At 41.7% G+C, this 9,322-nt stretch overlaps 1 non-coding gene across 1 annotated transcript; it reads right to left on the reverse strand.

Annotated features, from left to right (window-relative positions):
• Positions 1-5,351: 5,351 nt before the first annotated feature.
• Positions 5,352-5,459, reverse strand: LOC130942893 (small nucleolar RNA R71). The gene has a single exon (XR_009071439.1). It is a non-coding gene; the product is annotated as a small nucleolar RNA R71 (small nucleolar RNA).
• Between the last annotated feature and the right edge of the window lie 3,863 nt (positions 5,460-9,322).

Raw genomic sequence — 9,322 nt, forward strand, 5'->3', positions numbered from 1 at the left:
GAACTGAGAGAAGCTCTTTGTGCTCACTCTCTTTTGTCACAGAGGGATGGCCATGTGCCTTAAACACAAGGTAGTCCCCATTCAATTGAAGGACTAATTCACCTCTGTTGACATCTATCACAGCTCCTGCTGTAGCTAGGAAAGGTCTTCCAAGGATGATACATTCATCCTCTTCCTTCCTAGTGTCTAAGATCATGAAATCAGCAGGGATGTAAAGGCCTTCAACCTTTACTAACACGTCCTCTACTATTCCATAAGCTTGTCTCAATGACTTGTCTGCCAATTGTAATGAGAACAAGGCAGGTTGTACCTCAATGATTCCCAGCTTCTCCATTACAGAGAGTGGCATAAGATTTATCCCTGACCCCAGATCTCATAGAGCTTTTTCAAAGGTCATGGTGCCTATGGTACAAGGTATTAAGAACTTGCCAGGATCTTTCTCTTTTGAGGTAAAATTTGCTGAATCCAAGTATCTAGTTCATTAATAAGCAAGGGAGGTTCACTTTCCCAAGTCTCATTACCAAATAACTTGGCATTCAGCTTCATGATAGCTCCTAAATATTGAGCAACTTGCTCTCCAGTCACATCTTCATCCTCTTCAGAGGAAGAATAGTCTTCAGAGCTCATGAATGGCAGAAGGAGATTTAATGAAATCTCTATGGTCTCTATATGAGCCTCAGATTCCTTTGGATCCTTAATAGGAAACTCCCTCTTGCTTGAGAGACGTCCCAGGAGGTCTTCCTCACTAGGATTTTCGTCCTCCTCCTCCCTTGTGCATTCGGCCATATTGATTACATCAATGGCATTGCACTCTCCTTTTGGATTCTCTTCTGTATTGCTTGGGAGAATACTGGGAGGAGCTTCAATGACTTTCTTACTCAGCTGGCCCACTTGTGCCTCCAGATTTCTCATGAAATTGAAAGTGGCTTTTGACAGATCAGAGACTAGATTGGCTAAATTAAAAGTGTTTTGTTCAGAATTCTCTGTCTGTTGCTGAGAAGATGATGGAAAAGGCTTGCTATTGCTCAGCCTATTGCGTCCACCATTGTTAAAGCCTTGTTGAGGCTTTTATTGATCCTTCCATAAGAAATTTGGATGATTTCTCCATGATGAATAATAGGTGTTTCCATAAGGTTCACCCATGTAATTTACTTCTGCTATTGCAGGGTTTTCAGGATCATAAGCTTCTTCAGAAGCTGCCTCTTTAGTACTGTTGGATGCATTTTGCCATCCATTCAGACTTTGAGAGATCATGTTGACTTGCTGAGTCAACACTTTGTTCTGAGCCAATATGGCATTCAGAGCATCAATTTCAAGAACTCCCTTCCTCTGAGGCGTCCCATTATTCACGGAATTCCTCTCAGAAGTGTACATGAATTGGTTATTTGCAACCATGTCAATGAGTTCTTGAGCTTCTGCAGGTGTTTTCTTTAGGTGGATGGATCCACCTGTAGAATGGTCCAATGACATTTTTAAAAACTCAGATAAACCATAATAGAATATATCTAATATGGTCCATTCTAAAAACATGTCAGATGGACACCTTTTGGTCAGCTGCTTGTATCTTTCCCAAGCTTCATAGAGGGATTCACCATCTTTTTGTTTGAAGGTCTGAACATCCACTCTAAGCTTGCTCAGCTTTTGAGGAGGAAAGAATTTATCCAAGAAGGCCGTGACCAGCTTATCCCAGGAGTCCAGGCTATCCTTAGATTGTTGATGAGCGGATAATTTGTACGCTTTTTGGCATTGTTTTTAGTATGTTTCTAGTAGGATTTAGTTAGTTTTTAGTATATTTTTATTAGTTTTTAGTTAAAATTCACTTTTCTGGACTTTACTATGAGTTTGTGTGTTTTTCTGTGATTTCAGGTATTTTCTGGCTGAAATTGAGGGACCTGAGCAAAAATCTGATTCAGAGACTGAAAAGGACTGCAGATGCTGTTGGATTCTGACCTCCCTGCACTCGAAGTGGATTTTCTGGAGCTACAGAAGCCCAATTGGCGCGCTCTCAACGGCGTTGGAAAGTAGACATCCTGGGCTTTCCAGCAATATATGATAGTCCATACTTTGCCCAAGATTTGATGGCCCAAACCGGCGTTCAAAGTCACCCTCAGAAATTCCAGCGTTAAACGCCGGAACTGGCACCTAAATGGGAGTTAAACGCCCAAACTGGCATAAAAGCTGGCGTTTAACTCCAAGAAGAGTCTCTACACGAAATTACTTCATTGCTCAGCCCAAGCACACACCAAGTGGGCCCGAAAGTGGATTTTTATGTCATTTACTCATCTCTGTACACCCTAGGCTACTAGTTTTCTATAAGTAGGACCTTTTACTATTGTATTTTCAGATCTTTTGATCATGTTTTTATGATTGAACCCTCTTTGGGAGGCTGGCCATTCGGCCATGCCTAGACCTTGTTCTTATGTATTTTCAACGGTGGAGTTTCTACACACCATAGATTAAGGTGTGGAGCTCTGCTGTACCTCGAGTATTAATGCAATTACTATTGTTCTTCTATTCAATTCCGCTTGTTCTTTGTCCAAGATATCACTTGTTCTTCAACTTGATGAATGTGATGATCCGTGACACTCATCATCATTCTCACCTATGAACGTGTGACTGACAACCACCTCCGTTCTACCTTAGATTGGGTGAATATCTCTTGGATTCCTGATACACGATGCATGGTTGATCGCCTGACAACCGAGTGCTCGCCTGACAAACGAGCCAGCCATTCCGTGAGATCAGAGTCTTCGTGGTATAGGCAAGAACTGATGGCGGCATTCAAGAGAATCCGGAAGGTCTAACCTTGTCTGTGGTATTCTGAGTAGGATTCAATGATTGAATGACTGTGACGTGCTTCAAACTCCTGAAGGCGGGGCGTTAGTGACAGACGCAAAAGAATCACTGGATTCTATTCCGGCCTGATTGAGAACCGACAGATGGATAGCCGTGCCGTGACAGGGTGCGTTGAACATTTCCACTGAGAGGATGGGAGGTAGCCACTGACAACGGTGAAACCCTTGCATAAGCTTGCCATGGAAAGGAGTAAGAAGGATTGGATGAAGACAGTAGGAAAGCAGAGAGACGGAAGGGAAGGCATCTTCATACGCTTATCTGAAGTTCCTACCAATGAATTACATAAGTACCTCTATCTTTATCTTTATGTTTCATTCGTATATCACTATACCCATTTGAGTCTGCCTGACTAAGATTTACAAGGTGACCATAGCTTGCTTCATACCAACAATCTCCGTGGGATCGACCGTTACTCGCGTAAGGTTTATTACTTGGACGACCCAGTGCACTTGCTGGTTAGTTGTGCAAAGTTGTGTTTATGCCATGGTATTGAGCACCAAGTTTTTGGGGCCATTACTCGGGATTATTTGAGTTGTGAAAAGTAGTGATCACAATTTCACACACCAAGTTTTTGGCACCGTTGCCAGGGATTCTTTCGTGTATGGACAACTGACGGTTCATCTTGTTGCTTAGATTAGGTATTTTTCTTCAGAGTTCTTAAGAAGGAATTCTAGTGTTTCATGATGATCTGTTGAAGTCTGGCTGGCTGAGAAGCCATGTCTAATCTTATTGGACCGAGGTTTCAACTGATCATCACAAGAGCTTGTTGATCTCTATCAATCTTGCTATTGGAGCAATGATCTGCTAAGGCTTGGCTGGCCATTGGCCATGTCTAGTGTTTTGGACCGAAGCTTTCTTTGAAAGCTTGGCTGGCTGTGAAGCCATGTCTAATTCCTGGACCGGAGTCTTAGACTAGCATTGCAATGATTCCTGGAATCCAAATTAAGAATTCTGAAACTTTTATTTTCTATTTCCATAAAATTTTCGAAAAAACACAAAAAAATTTCAAAATCATAAAAACCAAAAACATTTTATGTTTCTTGTTTGAGTCTAGTGTCTAATTTTAAGTTTGGTGTCTTGCAATGCATTGTTTATTTGATCTTGGTTCTATTTTCAAGTCAATAGTACAGGGAACTGAAGATTCAGAACATGCAGCAGAGGAATTACACAGAAAAAGCTGGGCGTTCAAAACGCCCAGTGAAGAAGGACAGACTGGCGTTTAAACGCCAGCCAGGGTGCCTGGTTGGGCGTTTAACGCCCAAAAAGGTAGTGCATTGGGCGTTAAACGCCAGAATGTGCACCATTCTGGGCGTTTAACGCCAGGATGGCACAAGGGGGAGGATTTTGTTTTCAAATCAATTTTTTTTCAAGTTTTCAAAGTTTTTCAAAATCAAATCTTTTTCAAATCATATCTTTTCAATCAAATGTTTTCAAAATCAATTTCTTTCCTTTTTCAAAGATACTTGCTATCAATTAATGATTTGATTCAACATCACAAGTATGTTGCCTTTTCTGTTGAGAAAGGTTTAATGTTTGAATCATATCTTTTCTTGATAGCCAAGTTATTAATTTTTAAAATCAAATCTTTTTAAAAATTGTTTTCAAATCATATCTTCTCAATCACATCTTTTTCAAAATAGTTTTCAATCAAATCTTTTTGATTTCTAATTTCAAAATCTTTTTTCAAAAATCACTTGATTTCTTTCATTAATTAGTGTTTTTCAAAATGTTTTCAAATTCTTTAACTTAATTTTCGAAAAAGCTCCTCCTCTCTTCTCACATCCTTCTATTTATGGAGTACCACTCCTTCTCAATGCACAATTCGAACTCTATCTGATTAAGTTCGAATTCTTCTACCTCTTTCTTCTATTTTTCTGTTCTTCTAACACCTCAAGGAATCTCTATACTGTGACATAGAGGATTCCATATTTTCTTGTTCTCTTCTCTTTCATATGAGCAGGAGCAGAGACAAAGGCATTCTTGTTGAAGCTGACCCTGAACCTGAAAGGACCTTGAAGCGAAAGCTAAGAGAAGCTAAGGCACAATTCTCTATAGAGGACCTAACAGAAATCTTCAAAGAAGAAGAAGACATGGCAGCCGAAAACAACAACAATGCAAACAATGTAAGGAAGGTGCTGGGTGACTTTACTGCACCTACTCCCGACTTCTATGGGAGAAGCATCTCTATCCCTGCCATTGGAGCAAACAACTTTGAGCTTAAGCCTCAATTAGTTTCTCTAATGCAATATAATTGCAAGTTTCATGGACTTCCATTGGAAGATCCTCATCAGTTTTCAGCTGAATTCTTGCAAATCTGTGACACTGTCAAGACTAATGGGGTTGACCCTGAGGTCTACAGACTTATGCTATTCCCTTTTGCTGTAAGAGACAGAGCTAGGACATGGTTGGACTCACAACCCAAAGAAAGCCTGGACTCATGGGAAAAGCTAGTCAATGCCTTCTTGGCAAAGTTCTTTCCACCTCAAAAATTGAGTAAGCTTAGAGTGGAAGTCCAAACCTTCAGACAGAAGGATGGAGAATCCCTCTATGAAGCTTGGGAAAGATACAAACAATTGATCAGAAAATGTCCTTCTGACATGCTTTCTGAATGGAGCATCATAGGTATTTTCTATGATGGTCTCTCTGAACTATCCAAGATGTCTTTGGATAGCTCTGCTGGAGGGTCTCTTCATCTGAAGAAGACGCCTACAGAAGCTCAAAAACTAATTGAAATGGTTGCAAATAACCAATTCATGTACACTTCTGAAAGGAATCCTGTGAACAATGGGGCAAATCAGAAGAAAGGAGTTCTTGAGATTGATACTCTGAATGCCATTCTGGCTCAGAACAAGATATTGACTCAACAAGTCAATTTGATTTCTCAAAGTCTGTCTGGAATGCAAAATGCACCAAGCAGTACTAAGGATGCTTCATCTGAAGAAGAAGCTTATGATCCTGAGAACCCTTCAATGGAAGAGGTGAATTACCTAGGAGAACCCTATGGAAACACCTATAATTCTTCATGGAGAAATCATCCAAATTTCTCATGGAAGAATCAAGAAAGACCTCAACAAGGTTTTAACAACAATAATGGTGGAAGAAACAGGTTTAGCAATGGCAAGCCTTTTCCATAATCTTCTCAGCAACAGACAGAGAATTCTAAGCAGAACCCCTCTGACTTAGCAACCATGGTCTCTGATCTAATCAAAACCACTCAAAGTTTCATGACTGAAACAAGGTCCTCCATTAGGAATCTGGAGGCACAAGTGGGACAGCTGAGCAAGAAAGTTACTGAACTCCCTCCTAGTACTCTTCCAAGCAATACAGAAGAAAATCCAAAAGGAGAGTGCAAGGCCATCAATATGGCCGAATTTGGAGAGGAGGAAGAGGAAGTGGACGCCACTGAGGAAGACCTCAATGGGCGTGCACTAGCCTCCATTGAGTTCCCCAATGAGCAACCATGGGAATCTGAGGCTCAAAATGAGACCAAAGAGATTCCATTGGACTTACTTCTGCCTTTCATGAGCTCTGATGAGTATTCTTCCTCTGAAGAGGATGAGTATGTCATTGAAGAGCAAGTTGCTAAATACCTTGGAGCAATCATGAAGCTAAATGACAAGTTATTTGGAAATGAGACTTGGGAGAATGAACCCCCTTTGCTCACCAAAGAATTGGATGACTTGTCTAGGCAGAAATTACCTCAAAAGAGACAAGATCCTGGGAAGTTTTCAATACCTTGTACCATAGGCACCATGACCTTCAAGAAGGCTCTGTGTGACTTAGGGTCAAGTGTAAACCTCATGCCTCTCTCTGTAATGGAGAAGCTAGGGATCTTTGAGGTGCAAGCTGCAAAAATCTCATTAGAGATGGCAGACAACTCAAGAAAACAAGCTCATGGACTTGTAGAGGATGTTTTTGTGAAGATTGAAAACCATTACATCCCTGCTGATTTCATAGTCCTAGAGACTGGGAAGTGCATGGATGAAACCATCATCCTTGGCAGACCCTTCCTAGCCACAGCAAAGGCTGTGATTGATGTTGATAGAGGCGAACTGATCATTCAAGTGAATGAAGAATCCTTTGTGTTTAAGGCTCAAGGATATCCCTCTGTCACCATGGAGAGGAAGCATGAAGAGCTTCTCTCAAATCAGAGTCAAACAAAGCCCCCACAGTCAAACTCTAAGTTTGGTGTTGGGAGGCCACAACCAAACTCTAAGTTTGGTGTTGAACCCCCACATTCAAACTCTAAGTTTGGTGTTGGGAGGTTCCAACATTGCTCTGATCATTTGTGAGGCTCTATGAGAGCCCTCTGTCAAGCTACTGACATTAAAGAAGCGCTTGTTGGGAGGCAACCCAATGCTATATTTTATCTATTTTCTTTTGTTATTTTATGTTTTTTTTTGTAGGTTGATGATCATGAGAAGTCACAAAATCAATTGAAAAAGCAAAAACAGAATGAAAAACAGGAAGAAAAATAGCACACCCTGGAGGAAGAACTTACTGGCGTTTAAACGCCAGTAAGGCTAGCAGGTGGGCGTTTAACGCCCAGTCTGGCACCATTCTGGGCGTTTAACGCCAGAAAGGGACACCAGACTGGCGTTAAACGCCAGAAAAGGGCAAGAACCTGGCGTTAAACGCCAGAAAAGGGCACCAGCCCGGCGTTTAACGCCAGAATTGGCTCAAAACGTGATTTTGCATGCCATTTGGTGCAGGGATGACTTTTTCTTGACACCACAGGATCTGTGGACCCCACAGGATCCCCACCAATCCCACCACTCTCTCTCTTCTTCACCCATTCACCAATCACCTCAACACCTCTTCCCCAAAAACCCTTCACCTATCAAATCCCATCTTCCTCTTCACCACTCACATCCATCCTTCATAAAACTCCACCTACCTCACCATTCAAATTCAAACCACTTTCCCTACCAAACCCACCCTCACTTGACCGAACCTTACCCTTCCCCCTCCCCTATATATACCCTTCTTCACCCCTTCATTTTCACACAACCTAAACACCACTTCTCCCCTTCTTTGGCCGAACACAAAAGCCATTCCCTTCTTCCTCATTTCTTCTTCTTCTTCTCTCTTCTTTCTTCTTTTGCTCGAGGACGAGCAAACCTCTTAAGTTTGGTGTGGTAAAAGCGTTGCTTTTTCGTTTTTCCGTAACCATTTATGGCATCCAAGGCCGGAGAAACCTCTAGAAAGAGGAAAGGGAAGGCAAAAGCCTCTACCTCCGAGTCATGGGAGATGGAGAGATTCATCTCAAGGGTGCATCAAGACCACTTCTATGAAGTTGTGGCCTTAAAGAAGGTGATCCCCGAGGTCCCTTTTTCACTCAAAAAGAGTGAATATCCGGAGATCCGACATGAGATCCGAAGAAGAGGTTGGGAAGTCCTTACCAACCCCATTCAACAAGTCAGAATCTTGATGGTTCAAGAGTTCTATGCCAATGCATGGATCACCAAGAACCATAATCAAAGTGTGAACCCGAATCCAAAGAATTATCTTACTATGGTTCGGGGGAAATACTTGGATTTTAGTCCGGAAAGTGTAAGGTTGGCATTCAATTTGCCCATGATGCAAGGAGATGAACACCCTTACACTAGAAGGGTCAACTTTGATCAAAGGTTGGACCAAGTCCTCACAATCATATGTGAAGAGGGCGCCCAATGGAAGAAAGATTCAAGAGGGAAGCCGGTTCAATTGAGAAGGCATGACCTCAAACCTGTGGCTAGAGGATGGTTGGAGTTTATCCAACGCTCAATCATTCCCACTAGCAACCGGTCCGAAGTTACCATAGACCGGGCTATCATGATTCATAGCATCATGATTGGAGAAGGAATAGAAGTTCATGAGGTTATAGCTCAAGAGCTTTATAAGGTGGCGGACAAGTCCTCTACCTTGGCAAGGTTAGCCTTTCCTCATCTCATTTGTCACCTCTGTTATTCAGTTGGAGTTGACATAGAGGGAGACACCCCTATTGATGAAGACAAGCCCATCACTAAGAAGAGGATGGAGCACACAAGAGACCCCACTCATCATGAGATCCCTGAGATGCCTCAAGGGATGCACTTTCCTCCACAAAACTATTGGGAGCAACTAAACACCTCCCTAGGAGAATTGAGTTCCAACATGGGACAACTAAGGGTGGAGCATCAAGAACACTCCATCATCCTCCATGAAATTAGAGAAGATTAAAGAATCATGAGAGAGGAACAACAAAGACAAGGAAGAGACATTGAGGAGCTCAAGCACTCCATAGGATCTTCAAGAGGAAGAAAGAGCCGCCATCACTAAGGTGGACCCGTTCTTTAATCTCCTTGTTCTTTATTTTCTATTTTTCGAATTTTAATGCTTATGTTTGTCCATGTTTGTGTCTTATGATCATTAGTGTCTTAGTGTCTATGCCTTAAAGTTATGAATGTCCTATGAATCCATCACCTTTCTTAAAAAAAAAAACAAA

The sequence above is a fragment of the Arachis stenosperma genome, chromosome 7 (genome assembly GCF_014773155.1).
Source record: "Arachis stenosperma cultivar V10309 chromosome 7, arast.V10309.gnm1.PFL2, whole genome shotgun sequence".
In the NCBI taxonomy this organism is placed as follows: domain Eukaryota; kingdom Viridiplantae; phylum Streptophyta; class Magnoliopsida; order Fabales; family Fabaceae; genus Arachis; species Arachis stenosperma.